Source organism: Bison bison, unplaced genomic scaffold (assembly GCF_000754665.1).
Source record: "Bison bison bison isolate TAMUID 2011002044 unplaced genomic scaffold, Bison_UMD1.0 scf7180017864456, whole genome shotgun sequence".
NCBI classification, from domain to species: Eukaryota; Metazoa; Chordata; class Mammalia; order Artiodactyla; family Bovidae; genus Bison; species Bison bison.
Genome location: NW_011495018.1, coordinates 29,419,376 through 29,434,955, shown reverse-complemented (window position 1 = coordinate 29,434,955; position 15,580 = coordinate 29,419,376). Strand labels below are relative to the sequence as shown.

At 49.7% G+C, this 15,580-nt stretch overlaps 1 protein-coding gene across 7 annotated transcripts in view; it reads left to right on the top strand.

Annotated features, from left to right (window-relative positions):
* Positions 1 to 15,580, top strand: part of PAX2 (paired box 2) — a 77,716-nt gene that overhangs the window by 39,359 nt on the left and 22,777 nt on the right. The gene's annotated exons all lie outside the window — the stretch shown is intronic.

Below are 15,580 nucleotides of genomic sequence, written 5' to 3'. Positions count from 1 at the left end.
GGGAGCCAACTGGACTGGGGGGGTGCAGGAAGCCAGGAGGAGGGGAGAAGGCAGTCATTACTGCATACCTCTGTTGTGTTGTTATTGCAAATTAAAAGTAGCATGTTCCACTCCGCAGCTATCTTTGGGGAGGGAGGGGCACCGAGGGAGGTGGGGGATCTTATCATTGCTTCTTCAGCAGACCAGCCGTGGTGTCACTGTGTGAGGTGACATTTGAATTTACAATTCCGCTGAGAAAAGCCATTAATTCACAAATTAACATTTCTCCCTCTCCCTCTCTCTTTAACACTCTCTCCCTCTCTCACATGGATGTGCAAGCAATTGAAAAGACAAAGGAAATAGCCTTAAGGAAGAGACTTTACTGCTAGTCTGTCTGTGCTGAGATTGCTCCCCCTGCTTCCAGATAGATAAACCAATTACCTGAGCCGCTCCGCTCCTGGCTGCCCGCGATCACCTCCTTTTGTAGGCTGCCTCCATGGCTGGATTACCCTCGGTGTATCTCATTAATGTAAACCAGGCATGCCCTGGTCACCCGGCTCCCTTCCCCGCTGTCTTTCTGGAGGGACAGTGGGAGGAGTGCTGGTGTCAGAAAAGGCAGGCGAGGAGGACCCCAGGAGAGAGGAGAGACTGCCCCTGGCCAGCTGCCAGGCTCTGGTTCTTTGGGTGTCCATGGCCTGGACCTGCAGTCCTGTTGAGGGGGTCAGCAGGTGAGTTCTCCGTGGCAGGTTTGCACGGGTGGACATTTAGAGGCAGAGGCAGGAGCCAATTCTTTGGGGCCCACAGGGCTGGTTCTCTCTGACCTTTTGGTTCAGAGGCTGGGGGCTGGTGAAAGCAGAGAGGGATCTGAGTGCTCCCTTCATGAAAAGATCTTAGGGATGTTTTGCTGAGTCCGCAGATCTAGGAGGGCCCAGAAGGCAAGGTGAGGTTGCACTATGTTGGGTAAACAAAAGGAGGTTGCACTGATTCCTTAACCTAAACTCGGTACTTGGGCGCAATTATGTCTTTCTGCCACCAAACCCTTAAAATCACAGCCAAACCCAGCCATCCAGCTCCTTCTTAGAGAAGACCCACCCGGGAGCATGGACCCAGAAGTTCTGGGCTCTCACACCTCTGCAGTGAGCTTACATCATGGGCTGGGCATGGCAGAGCCTTTTTGGCTTTTCCTGTCCTCCAGGCCCCGACCAGGCACTGCAGGAAGACAGATTGGCAGAGGGAAGTCATGCAGAGCTTGAGTTTCTGTAAGGAAAGTGCTTCTGTGGATCATTGCTGGAATGATAGGATTTCACACACACTGCCTGCTACCTAGCACAGGTCACAGACTCTGACCCCCCAGGAGCCAGGTCCTCTGAAAGTTCAGAAACCAGATCTCCATAGAGGGAATCATCCATCCAGACAGGTACATGACCTTACCTTGCGTGAACAAAGCTCAGCCTATGTTCATTTTCCAACAAATATTCAAAACCTGGCTGCTGTCTATCCAGCCCAAGAGCGAACTAAGGTTCAAAGGTCAGCATTCACTAAGACACACACGCCCCCGAAAAATCCACTTCTGAACACACATTCATTGTTATGAATATATCTTCCTAGTAACCTGGGAAATTAGACCGTTCATACCTAAGCGGGGAATTTTTCTATCATAGTTGGATCGCATATTTTAGCTAAACTCTCAGGGTAATGTTGGCTACGAGCCTGTTGAACGCCAACCAGGTCATTATACAGAGGTAGGTTTAAAGGTTTTATTAAGACCTTTGCCTTGGGCCCTGTGTACACCTGAACGTACCTTTTTCAGTAGGGAGGAACCAGGGTTTAGCCATGACTGTGTGTAGCTGACGTAGGTGCGTGAATTTGTACATAAATACCTGCAATTATACCAGCGTATGCAGCTGAGTCATTAACCACCTTAGTTTCCCAGCCAGTTCATGCTGCTGTGGATGAAGAGTTACATTTGGTTGTTTGAGGAAGTATGTTAAGGTTTAGCACAAAAGCATGTATTTTTTTTTTTTGGTAAAGTGTCAAAAAAGTCAGAATGGATAGGTCGACCCCACTCCCCAGGAAAGAATGCACAGACTCGCATTGGAGGGGCTGTGTGCGACCCTCCACCACTGGAAACTTGGGTGGCAGGAGCACAGTAGGGCACTGGGCAGAGACCTCGGGTCTCTGTGACCACATCTGTGTATGCACACCCACCTTGTCAGAATGTCTTCACTTGGTAACTCCCTTCAAGCCCTGCAGGTAGGCATTGTCCTCCTTCCCCCATGGGCAAGGGCACCAAGCAAGAATTCCGATGCCTCAGCTCTGCCCTTCTCCCTCAGGCGGGGCCATGGAGGGAAGAGCTGGGCCCTGAGGCTGCTCCTCAGACCCTTCTGCTGGAAGGCTCGCCTCCTCCAGGCACCATCTCCTCTGCAGGCCCACGGGCAGATGAGAAGGCAGGGTCCTAGAGGATCCCTCAGAAAAAGGGTCAGGGAAAAGGCAGCCTGGGAGACCCAGCCCTGCCGCCTGCTAGAGGAATGGGTCCCAGTAAACTCCCAACCATGAGTGTCTGCTCCAGAGGGGCGCTGGGGCCCAGGGAAGCCTCCCCCCAGCCTCCACCCACCATCACTTGCCTTCCTCAGGGCCCTGGTGGCCAGTAGGGGTCTCTGGGACCCTCCCCATTCTTCCAGGAGGGTTGGGGGAGGGCTGAGAGACCGATCACGAGCCTCAGAGCAGAGTTGCCGCAGAGCCAGTAATTCAAACCATCCTGACCCTTCGGTGAACCCAAACCTGCTGACCTTGACAGCCCCAGACAAGGGAGGCCTCACAGACCTCAACCTGTGTGGAGGCATCGCCTTCTCTCCCTCCCGGCCTCGGAGCCCGTGGCCCAGCCTTCAGGTGGCTCCTCGTTTGGCCGTCCCAGCGAAATGCCAGCATCCCTCCCTCCCCTGGGGTGCCCGCCTGCTTGCCTCAAAGCACCCTTTGTGCTCATTTCCACTGGAGACAGGCGTGTGGGCATCTCACAGGGTCTCTCTGGGGCTAGGCTGAGGCTTTCTCCTTCAGACAGAGCTTTTACAACATGCATGCCTGTCTTCCTCCTGCCCCGACTTCAGCTTTTTCAGGAGCACTAGCCACATTGTGTGTGTGTGTGTGTGTGTGTGTGTGTGTGTGTGTGGTCCGGGTGCACACAGGGGCAGAGATAAAATGTGATCGAGACAGAGCAGACAAGGGGAGGAAAGAAAAGCTGGAGGAAAGCAGCCCCAGGAACCTGCATTAAAGTAAATGCAGTTTATGAAGTGTATGCTTTCCTCCTGGGGAGAGTTGGAATCTGTCCAACAGCCTCTCCAAGCCTGCCAGACAGCTCCCAAAGCAGAAAGTGCAGGCAGGAGTGCGAGCAAGCCAGTGACAGAGGGCAAGATGCACGGACTCTCTTTCTCCCCCTCTCTCTCTGGCTCTCACAGATCCCTCTCAGCCCCAGCAGACGGCAGAGCCTGCGATGAGGGATGCAGATAAGTGTTTGGTAGGAGGGTCCCCGGGTGCTTCCCTGCCCTCTTACTTCCCCACCCCCATCTCCATCACTTGTGCAGTGTGGACCACTGGAGCAACCAGCTTATGGAAGCAGCTCTGGGAGAAGGGCAGTGTGGGTGATCTTGAGGTCCTGGAAAGAAAAGGGACCAAAAAGTGGTCTCCCAGGAACCCGCCTGTATTTCTGATACTGGCGATCCATTTTTCTTTGGCAACTTGGTCTAGACCAATGTAATACCTCGCGGCTACTGAAGACAGCTCTGAAGGAGAAACTTAAGAATCTCTTAAGGAGAAACAATCAGAGACAGTATCTTTTTCTGGGAATTCAAAGGAAATAAATGGTTGACCAGGTAGGCTATGGGAGTGCTCAGAGGGACTGACAAGCAAGCTGGAGTCACTTTCTAGACTCTTCATCATGTGCACAAGCACATGGGTTCATGTGTGTGTTCACTAATAATATGTAAGCAGGCCAGAATCCTTAGCTTTAGAGGAAAGGGGAGTGTGAAGAAAAATGACTGGAAAGGGAACTATATAGCAGAGGCCTTAGCTCTGGCTGGGGAGAGGTGGAGGGGACAGAGGACAACCTCCAGTCTCTTGTCCCTGTGCTTCCTTGACATGCCTGGGCTGAGAATGGGCAAGGGGAGAAGCCTACCCCCCTCCAACACACACACCTCTTCCTGGGAGCCCCATGTCCCTACTCACGTTCTTCCAGGAGCTGGGACAGAGAAAGACAGCAGAGATGGAGTCACCTGAAGGCAGGAAGTCAAGGAGGAGGGGAAGAGTGGCTAGAAATCGCTGATTGAGGAGGATGCTCTGGGAAGCCAGGAGACCTGAGGCATGGAGCGAGGCAGAAACTGCCCAGGGATGGCTTTTGCCCTTTCTCTCCTCTTTTCTCCCTTTCTCCCTCCCTTCGCATCCTCATCCCTTCCCTCTTGCTTCCACACATCTTTATTGGTTCCGGTAATAGCGTTGATTTGCATGTCAGGCAAAGCCTTGCTCCACACACAAAAAGAAAACCCCAGCCGTGGCGGTGTGGCAGTGTCAGCTCTCGTTGTTGTTCGACAGTGTAAAATTAAATTAATAAAGCCCCCAACACAGGAAAACATAACAGGAAATTAATGGCCTTTACTGTCGCTCTGATGCAGTCATTTGCAACCCTGCTTTCCGCACCAAAGACTTCATAAATGCAAGCAGTTTCTCTAAACAAGCATACTTAGAGCGGCCTGGTATGTAATTTTTCGCCTTGCTTGTGTCCTTTGAGCTAACAAAGCCCCCTTCCCTTCTGGCTCCAGAGAGGTTTCTAACTGATTCTGGCCACAGCTGGAGCCCGGCCCCAGGCAGAAGGCCCCAGCCCTCCTGAGAGCCCAAACAGGACCAAAGGAGGCCTCAGGTCCCACCCAAACAGAACCCCAGCCAGCCCTCCTTCCCCGCCAGCGGCCAGTGAGCCCAGAGCCCCAGCCTCTGCCCACGGCCAACAGGAAGGCACAGCGCATACTCTTGGCCAGGAAAGTTGATCACTGTGGGGAATTCACCCAAATCCACCCAAAACTCACCCCTCCTCTTCCTCTCTGCAGCTGTTCTCTCTCCCACTACCTGTTTGCTCCCCTTCCCCCACCTGTCCCTGCTCACCCTCCTGCTTCTCCATCGGAGGTCACACACACCATGCTGGCAGTGTGTTGGCAGCGGGAGCCTGTGCACTTCTTTTCTGCAAACTGGAGGCTAACTTATCCAAAACAGGGAAAGTAACTGTACCAGTATCATTCTCTGGGGTTCTAGGTCTCCTCCATATATCCCCCTTCTCCCTAAATGATCATTCAGTCCATCCCTCTGTCCACAGGCATATTTCCCACAAACAGTTTCAGAGAACTGAGAGCCTGTGGGATACTGAGAAAGCTTTCACTGACCTCTTTGGGGCTCTCTGTGGGCGGAAGTTCCCACTGTGTTGGGATGTATAAGAGAGGCAAATAACCAAGATGTGTACCTCACAGCACTCACAGTCTTTGGAGAGGCAAGGCTTGCCTAGATCAGACGATAAGCTGTTAATTCAATGCTGAGCCACGTGGCTGAGCGTTCAGTAGGAATCCAGGCAAGTGGCTAGAAGAGCCGGCAGGAAATGGAACTTGAAGCTGGAAATGGCTGAAATATGGAGAGGCTGTCCCTAGGGCTGTCTCCCCCATGGAGGGAGGCCAGTGGCTGGGCTGAGAGTGGTGACAAGGAGGAGTCAGATTCCTAAAGGTCATCTGGTCTTATCTGCCATGCACATAAAACTCTCCACAGCAGCAGTTCTTCCTGACAGGTCACGGCCCCTGCCTGGACACAGGACCCAGATGGACAGTTGTCACTGGTAGCGACACAGCCTTTGTACTGAGTCAGTGTGGTGGTAAGGGGAGAACATGGGACTTGGGATCTCGATGTCTGGATGTGGGCTTCATCTCTGCTCCTTACTTGCTCTGGCTGATTACATAATCTCTCTGCATCTGTTTCCTCATCTTTAAAACAGATAAGAACACTTACCACACAGAATGGAGGCCAAGATGCGACAGTCCTCTCTCCCCCTCCTCCCTCCCTTCCATTCATTCCATCTGGTTTAATGAGCATCTGAAAAGACACTGGGCTGAGCCCTGGGTGGATTTCAGTTTCTCACATGGTGTGGTCCCTTCACTTAAGGGAGGTCCTTCACCATCCTGGTTACCATCTCTGAATTCATTCTTGACCGTTAAAGTCCCTGTTAAATGACCGCTGAACTCTAGAGACAATCTAGCCAAAGCCAAGTACAGTAGAATCCTTGCCATTGTCCATCTGGAGAGTCTACATCCATAATGTAGCCTAAGATTACATTCGATTTTTTAGCAGCCGTGTCAGACTGAAGCTCATATTGAGTTCGTGGTCAACGAAAACCTCGAGATCTTTTTCACATCAATTGCTATCAAGCCAAGTCTACCCCATTCTGCACTTGTGTAATTGATTTTTTAAAACCCTAAACACAGGGCATTCCATTTATCCCTGTTGAATTTTATCTTGTTGGTTTGGGCTCTTAATTTCACCCGAATAAGATCTTAAGGATGTCTTCTATGTCATCATCCAAGTAGCTTTTTTTAAAGAGTTATTTTCCTTTAAAATAAAGGAGAGCCACAAGGCACACCAGTAGAGCTGTCCCTCCTGGCTGTTTTAGGAACTATTGAGCCCAACAACCGTCACCCATTTCGCTGTTCTTCATCTTGTTCATAAAGTTTAGAAAGATTTTCTGTGAAATGTTAACATTTGCCATATCTGCAGTGTTTTCTCAATCAGTTAAAAGAATCCAATATAAGTTGATGAGCAGATTGAATGTCTGCTATGGATAAAGCATAACAGAACTGACTTAACAAAGGTAAACAGGAAGGACGCTGTCCTTGACCTCAAAAACCTTCTAGTCTAGTAGGGAGATAGATAAATAGATAGTGCATACCATTATACAAGCAGATTGTGATAGATCTATGATCAAAGTATAAAGTGCTAATGATATATGTCAAGAAAGAGGGGGTCAGTTGCTTCTCACCAGGGCAATGGAGGAAGTCTTGGTGGGGCTGGCATTTGACCTAAATAATGATAACTAGTTAGGTTGCTACAACCTACTCTTGGTGAGTGCATGCAGCCTCCATGGTATCCCTTTTTTCTAATGCCCACAAATTAACTCACGATATGCAGTGTGTGCTGTGCTAAGTCGCTTCAGTCATGTCTGACTTCTTGAGACCCTATGGACCATAGCCCACCAGGCTCCTCTGTCCATGGGATTCTCCAGGCAAGAATACTGGGAGTGGGTTGCCGTGCCCTCCTCCAGGGGATCTTCCCAACCCAGGGATTGGACCCATGACTCTTACGTCTCCTGCATTGGTAGGCAGGTTCTTTACCACTAGTGCCACCTGGGAAGCCCCTGCATGATAATTTCTTCTAAAGATTTCCAGACCCTAATAGTAAATATATTAGAGTGTTGTTTGCATAAGCTTACCTGTCCCCCTTTTTCGCTATGGCATTGATCTTGTCACTGCTTTGCCCTTTCATTGTGACTGCTCAAGGATTATCAACAAAAAATTTAGGATCCTGTCTACCTCACCCCACCACCCTGCCCCACCTGAGGTCCTGATATTTGAGTTCTTTGAGCCTGGGAGAGGTAACTCAGTTGAAATGGTGAAGAGTTACGCACCTGGCTCCCGCCTGCCTGGGCGTCTCCTGCCGGTCTCATTTTGAGGAGTCTTCTTTGATGGAGAAGACAAAGTCAAGCCAGGGGTTGAGAAGCTCTGCCTTCTCCTTCATTTCTCTCAGTGTTACCTCCTTTCCGAGCACTGAGCCTACGCCTGCCTTCCTTTCTGTTCTTTCTCCAAACGTGGTTGCCAAGGCCCTTTTGTTGTTTCAACTGTTCTGAGCTTTTGTCTTCCTGACAGGCTCCTGCTACTCTCATATCTATCCCTGGTTATGGTCCCCTCCTCCTTCCTGTCCTTTATAAGAAGAAAAAAATAACTGGTCTGATACTAAGTGTGATATATGCTCATTGTAAAAATATTCAGAAGATACAGTCGTTTTTAAAAGAAATTACCCATAATCGCATCACCAAGAGATAACAACTGTTAGAATTTTGGCATATTCTTTACAGTCTTTTTGTCTCCTGTGTGTATATAATTCTTTATATTATGTATAATTATATGTATTACATATATATGTATAATTTTTATCAAAATTGGAATGACACTGTACATACAGCTTGCATCTCACTTTTTTCACTTAACATTATATAGGACCATTTTCACATATCATTAAATATTCTTTGAAAACATGATTTTTTTAATGATTGCATAATCTTCCACTGTTCCATGTACATGTCCTTTTAAAATCTAGGCTCATCATATTTTAAAGCTCATTCGTGTGCAGCAACAACGATTTCCCTTAAATGCCCTCTCTTTCCACCCCTCCCCCACTCCCACTCTCTTTACTTTGTCAGGTTGATTATTTGAGCTTGTGGCAGTGGAATTTCATTTTTAGAGCATCCTGTCCTCATGGAATTATATTCCCCTCTAGAATCTCCTGCTGTGGGTGCACACAGCCGTTCTTTCCCTCAAGGCATAGCAGTTTGCTTTCCTCGAGTCGGATTCTGCCCGAGTCCTCTTCTTTTGCCACTGTCAACTCTAGACATGGTTCTTTTCTTCCCAAATCCCCAGTGCGTCCCTGTGATCAGTTTCCTCTTTCTTGATCAGAATTAAGCAGCCTGGAATACTGGAAAAGGGCATAAGACTGAGAGCTTTCGTTCCTATCCTAAGGATAACTAGCTGTGTGACATGGGAAAATCACCCAACCTTTCTGAGCCTCTTTTTTTTTTTTTTTCTTTCTTTCTTTTTTTTTTTTTAATCTGTAAGAAGCCATCAGATTAAATTATCTCCATGATACTTTCTAGCTATAAAATGTGATAACACTGAATTCCTATGTGAATTAGTAAAGTCCTATGCTGCTGCTTTTTCCTTCTAAAGGTAAACTGTAAGGCAAGTAAAGAATGAATCAATCTTTGCTTTGGGAATTCTATACTACAAAGCAGCCAGCATTCTTTTATCAGCTACTATGTGTCAGGCTCTGGGCTAGATTTACAAAAATGAAAAAAAGATGGGTCCCTGGCTTTAAAATAGTCACAGTTTAGTGAAGAAAACAAACATCAAAAAAAAAAAAACCAAACCTTAAGTACATATGGATTCTAAATTTGACTCTGCCACTTACTGTCTGGAACAAGTGCTTTAGAGCGAGTTACCCAACCTCGCTAGCTCTCAGTTTCTCCAGGTTATGAGCTCAGCTGCCAGAGGCATGTCGCCTGGGTTGCTTCTGCCTCCTCCTTCACTAGTTAGCTATGTAACCTTAGGAAAGTTCCTGAACCTCTGCACTTCCATTTCCTTACCTACAAAATGGAGATAATAATAGAAGCTTCCTGCTTTAAGTTCTGGTGAAAATGAAATGAGTTAATATATGTAAACTTCTTAGATGAGTGCCCAATATATAGTAAGCACTTAATGTTAGCTGCTGTTATTGTAAGGATTAAATCATTGGATTATGTTAGGCTTAGTGTCTGGTACCATAATAGGAACTGGATCGATTTTAGTTATTATTATTTCTACAATAGAGATTTGGATAGATGTTTGTTGGAACGCAGAGAACAGAGAAGTGAATCCTGCTGAGGTAGGAGTTAGCAACCCTCTGGTGTTCATCTGAGGAAAGAGTCTAGAAAAGCTCGAGAGACGTGGCCAAGGACATATAGCAGGTGAGGGATAAAAGTAGAATTTCAGCCCAGCAAGATGTTACTCCTAGTCCAGTATTATGTTAGGACCACAGATGTAGTTCATGTCCCCAGAGACACATGGGTGTAAATTGGCACAGTAAGACTGAGGTCAGGCAGGCAGGTAGCCACCCCCTGTCTTCCACCCTGTCCTGAACACCTGGAGTGTTGAGAAGCAGAGCCTGGTCACAATTAGCAGGTTTGCCAGGGCTGGAAGGCTGGGCAGAAGCTGTTGTTGCTCAGAGCCAAAGCTTCGGGCCAGGTTTCCAAGGGTTTCTTTATGCTCTCCTCTTGAACTTGGCTTGGGGTGCCTGGCCAGGGCAGTCCCACGGATTGTCTAGTATTAATATAAGGACGAGAGGCCATGGTTCCAGAATGTCATCCCACCTCCCTGGACAGTGTTTATTTACATCAGCGCCTTCTCCCACCTGGCCCTTGCAGCCCCTTCCCAGCATGTGGCACTCCGCTCTCCTGCTTTCTCCTTCCTTTCTGGTCTCCTGCCCTTCTCTCCTCACCCCCTCATCCCCTTCCTTTTCCTTCCTCCTTCCCACTCGCCTCTCCATTCTCTGAATCCTCGCTCTTCTCCCAGTATGGAGAGCAGCCTGACTCTTCAGCATCTCTGACCTCTCTCCCGGCCCTCCATCAGAGGGGAGGCCAGGGTGGCAGCCCAGACCTCTGGTCCTGGCCGCTGTGGGGGTGGGGCCGGGGCTGCACAGGCGGGCTGCCCTGAATGACAAGCGGGGATATTGATCGCGTTCTGAACTCAGCCCAGCCGATAGAAGGTAATTAATGACTCCATTTGCCTCAGTACCGAGGAGAACAATTGAGTTTGAAACTGCAACAACTGGCAGCTGGGGAGACTGGGGGTGGCCTGGGGGTGAACCCCGCAGAGGAAGAAGGTGGTGTGAGAGGAGCTAAGGCAGAGAGAGGGGGGTAGAGGCCACCAATCAGAATGGGATGCAGCAAAGAGCCCCCACCTGGACCCAGTACCCTTGATCACTCCTGCTCCCCAAATCCCCTAGAGGCCGAGGTCCATGACTTAGTGTCCCCACTTCCTCCACACTTTTCTCTTTTCTTCCTGTATCACTTTTCCAGGTCATTTTTAGTCTACAGGTGAAGTAAGGCTTACTTTCCCTGAGCTTGCTTCTTGTTAGCTGTGTGATCACACACGTTTTTTACTCTCCTTCAGCTTATTTCTCCGTTTGTAACATTAGACTAATGGTATCTCTTCTGCAAGTGTTCTGTGGGGGATTAGGGATAATGTGTGGAAAGCACCTGGAGCCTGCCTCATGCAGAGTTAGTGCTCAGTAAATGGCTGCGATGATGATCTTTGACAAGGAAAACAAATCTGATAGAGTGGAGAGAGCCTTGGAGTCAGACATTCCTGAGTTCAAATCCAGCCTTTGGCTACTTTCTAGTTGGGAGATGTTGAACAAATAATTTTTGCCTCTCATCTGAAAAAATGAGAATAGTGATAGTAAATACCTCATAAAATTGAATGGATTAATGCGTGTATGTGGAAGCCCTGATGTTGTCAGTTTCCCTATAGATGGGTAGACATGTGTATTTGGGTTAATTTGACATTAATATACTTCTTTGCTATCCTTTAAAAGAATTCCTCTCAAATGCCTGATTCCTACTTCCTTGGGTTCAGTGGACAGCCCCTGTTCATTCCACATTGATGAACCGTGGTGCTTTCTAACCAAGGAAATGGCATAATTTTATTCTGTCTATTACCATCACCCACACCTGCATTGGGGAATTCAGGTACAGTGTCAACACAAAAGGAAGACAGAACTCTTGTGTTTTGTCCCTTGTCTCGAGCCCTCATCCCTAATATGTGGTGATCAGTGCCTGCCCTCCTCCCTAAGATTCTGAGACCTCACTGGCCAGCCCTATTCATGGTTGGCCAGCCAGAGGGATCTGGCCTGGGATCAGAGGGGCGGGAGGTAGGGCTCTGTTCCCAGGCAGTCCAGGAATGGATGAGGAGTGACAAGGCTAAGTGAATGAGAAGATAACACCTTTTTTGTTGAGGAGTAAAAGTCATTTTTATTAATGATTCTCGAAGTGGTATGTGCTTCTTGTACAAAGCCTGGATCATATGGAAAAACTTAGATGAGAAGTAAAGCATTTGCTCATGATCAGGGAGTAATCACTGTTACCCTGTGGGTGGCTCTCCTGGTCAAGGTGATCTTTGGTTTTACAATTCTCTTCTTTTGCATGGAGTTCAGGGCCCCACTGCTGGAGCCCTACTTGTGGGCTGGACCGGCAGATACTGCTACTCGTTGCTGCTCAGGCCACAACTGTCCACAGGGACTTTCCGTGTGCCAGGCTCCCTGGTAGAGCCTGGTAGATATGCCCTTGATCTAGCCATTTATCCTTGTTTAACCTGCACTTCAGTTACTCTGAACCTTAGTTTCCTCACCAGTAAAAAGTGAAAGTTGATCAGTGGTGTCCGACTCTTTGCGACCCCATGGACCCCATGGAGTAGCCCACCAGGCTCCTCCTTCCATGGAATTCTCCAGGCAAGAATGCTGGGGTGGATAGACGTTCCCTTCTCCAGAGGATCTTCCAAACCCAGGTCTCCCGCATTGCAGGCGGATTCTCTACCATCTGAGCCACCAGTAAAAAGCAGATTATAATCCCTAGCTATCTTAGAGAGTAGTTGCTGCTGCTACTGCTGCTAAATCGCTTCAGTCTTGTCCGACTCTGTGCGACCCCATAGATGGCAGCCCACCAGGCTCCCCCGTCCCTGGGATTCTCCAGGAAAGAACACTGGAGTGGGTTGCCATTGCCTTCTCCTAGAGAGTAGTTAGGAAGCCCAAATAACATAAGATCTACGAAAGCTTTCTGTTAACTGCTAGGCAAATATGAAGCGGTCAGAGAAGACAATACAAGCCTTTGTTCCCTTTGAAAGAATAATCTGCGTCAAAGTTTTAACTCAGCAGTTTGTTTAATTAATTTATTTATATGCTGTCTCCTTCTGGAAAAGACTTACGGGAGCTCACTCTCCTTCAGATATGCTATGGCTCATGCCAGAGTGGACACAGCACTTGGAATGGGCTCCAGTTCTGAGAGTCCTGTTGCCTCGTAGTGTGACCTTGGACGTCACCTCCCCTCCCCCACCTCACTGCCCACCCTGCTGGGTTTTATTACCTTAAAATGAGGAGTTTGGACCAAGTGTCCCCTCATCATTCTTCGTACGGTCTGGGCTCAGCAGCTCATAGGCTGTAGCTTCAGTGTAGGGAGGGTGCAAATCAGGAAAGGGGGGACCCTGGGAGGGACACAGCGTCCTGGATGGGGTCAGGGGCCCCTCAGCTGGGTCTCCTGGGTTTGGAACCTGGGCAGCAGAGTGAAGTGATGTGGAGGGCAGGCTCTGGGTTCAAACAGACCTGAATTCAAATCCCAACTCATTTACCAGCTGCATGGCCTTGGATAAGCCACTTAACCTCTCTGCCTCGGTTTCCTTTTTTAAAAAATGTTTTTATTTTTGGCTGTGCTGGGTCTTCGTTGCTGCTGCTTGCAGGCTTTCTCTGATTGTGGTGTGTGGGCTTCTCACTGAGGTGGCTTCTCTCGTTGCTGAGCACCAACTCTACAGTGCAGGCTCAGTCGTTGTGGCTCACAAGCTTAGTCTCCCTGCGGCAAGCGGCATCTTCCTGGACCAGGGATCGAACTCGTGTCCTCTGCATTGGCAGATGGATTCTTAACCACTGGACTACCAGAGAAGTCCCATCCTTATCTTTAAAAGAGGTATCACAGCATCTACCTCACAGGTTGTTGGGAGGATCAGATGGAGGGTTAAATGGAACAAGCTCTCAGTGCTGTGAGCTGCTAATGGATGGTGGCTGAGCAGGGACAGCAGAACAGGGCTGAACCCTCCACATACAAGTGCAGGGTGTCCCCTCGGGGGAGGGGGCAAGGTTACTAAACCTTCAGCAACCACATTTTCCAACCTCAATCTGAAAGTGGGGCCTGAGAGTGGGAAAGGATATTGGAAATCAGAATTGCTCCAGAAGCCCAGGACATGTGGCATCATACTCCTGCCCTCCTCTTGGAGCCCTGACAAGACTTGGGCCGGTTTTACCATCAAGATGAAGGTTGAGGACCCAGGACTTCCCTGGAACCAGAAATGAGCAGGTAGACCCGCTTTATCCCACACCTTGTGACCAGAGCCGAGGTGCGGGGAGTCCAACGTAAGGGCCGTCTCTGGGCCCTGTTCTCAAGCAGCCTCTGCCGGCTGCCTTAGACGGCATCTGCAGCTCCGAGGTCAAGTTTCACTCTTAACTGGGAACACAGCGTGCTCTGTTTCTTGGACAGAGGTACTGTAGGTAGGCAGGAAGGTGTTGGTGTGAGTGGGAAGGGACCAGAGTTGATGCTATTGGAAGTTAACAAGCAGTGGAGCGGGTGAGGAATGTGTATGAGTCGATGCAGGGGCCTGTTGTGGGCTTCTCACACCCTCTGATACCTGGGGCTGCATGGGACTTGCCTGACAAGTGACTGGATGTCCTGGGATGCCAAGTCTGCCAGGTGGCTGGTTCAGAGACCTTCTGCCAGGGTTCTGGCTTTGAATGCTACTCAGGATAGCCTCATTTATTCATTCATTCATTGAGTACCAACTCTGTGCCCAGCACCGTGCCTGGCACTGCAGCTATAGAGACGTACTAGTCATGATTCCTGCCTATGGGGAGCTTCCAGCCTGGCTCCTTAGCAAGGTGGATGCTGTCTAATCACTTTCTTTCTTGCTCACTCTTCAGCCCAGATCAAGACTCGCTTCTGCCTCTTCCTCCATGTTCGCCCCAGAGAGCTGTCCAGTGCTTGGGCCTGGCAGTGTCTCCTAGCCCAGCCCCACCCCTCCCCGATGCCACCTCTGAGACTCCACCCTTGGGAAGGCCCACCCGGGCCCTCTTTCTCCGCGTCCTGAGGATGCACCCCCGCCAGTGGGAGGCACAGGCAATGGCTTTGTGTTCTCTTCCTTTTCAATTCTCTTCTTCCATGGTCTCTGTTCTTCCTCTACTCTCTTCTTCTTTCCTCCTCTGCCCTCTACCCTCCAGCCCCACCCTGACCCGGGTCCTGGGCTGTGCTCCTCATCTGGATCCCTGAGCTTCCAGGAAAGCAGAGCCAGCTGGGCTCATTCCTACAGCAAGTGGGCAAATGCCCTCAGTACAGCCTATGCTTGTCTAGGCATCTGCTGCGGGAAGCTTCTTCCCTTTCTTCCTCTCTTTCTTTCTGTCCTGTCTGTCTCTGGCTTTCCTCCTTCACCGAGCTTCCTCCGCCTTGGACCTCTGAGTCCAGGCCTCCTTGCCTGCCTCCCTTCCCCACCCTTCCTCCTGCCTTTGCTCCCGCCTCCCTTCTCTAGCCGAGGGAAGGGTACCACCCTGGTCTCTGGGGAGAGCCTGTGAGAGCCTGTGGGCCCGCGGGCTGACCCGGGGGGCACTGCCTCCCTGTCCCCCACCAGTAATGCCACTGTCCTCTCCCTGCCCCTGCGACTTTCCACCCTGTTCCCCACAACTTTCTGTGTGCTCCTCCACCATTCATCACGACTGCTGCCTTTCCCATTCCCTATCACCTTCCTTCTCCTTTGGGGGGTCTCCTCAAGCCTTTGGCAGCCTCATGCCTCCATCACCCTGGTTTGCTTTTCTGCCCTTCTGGCACCTTCTGTCTCTTCCCCACCCCACCCCCCTTCCCTCTTCCCTTCTCCCCGTTCCCAGTCTCCCCACCACCTCTTCCAGGAGCAGCCTTCCTTTCACCTTTCTTTCCTCCCTCCCTCCCCTTTCTGTGGCTGGCTCTGTAACCCGT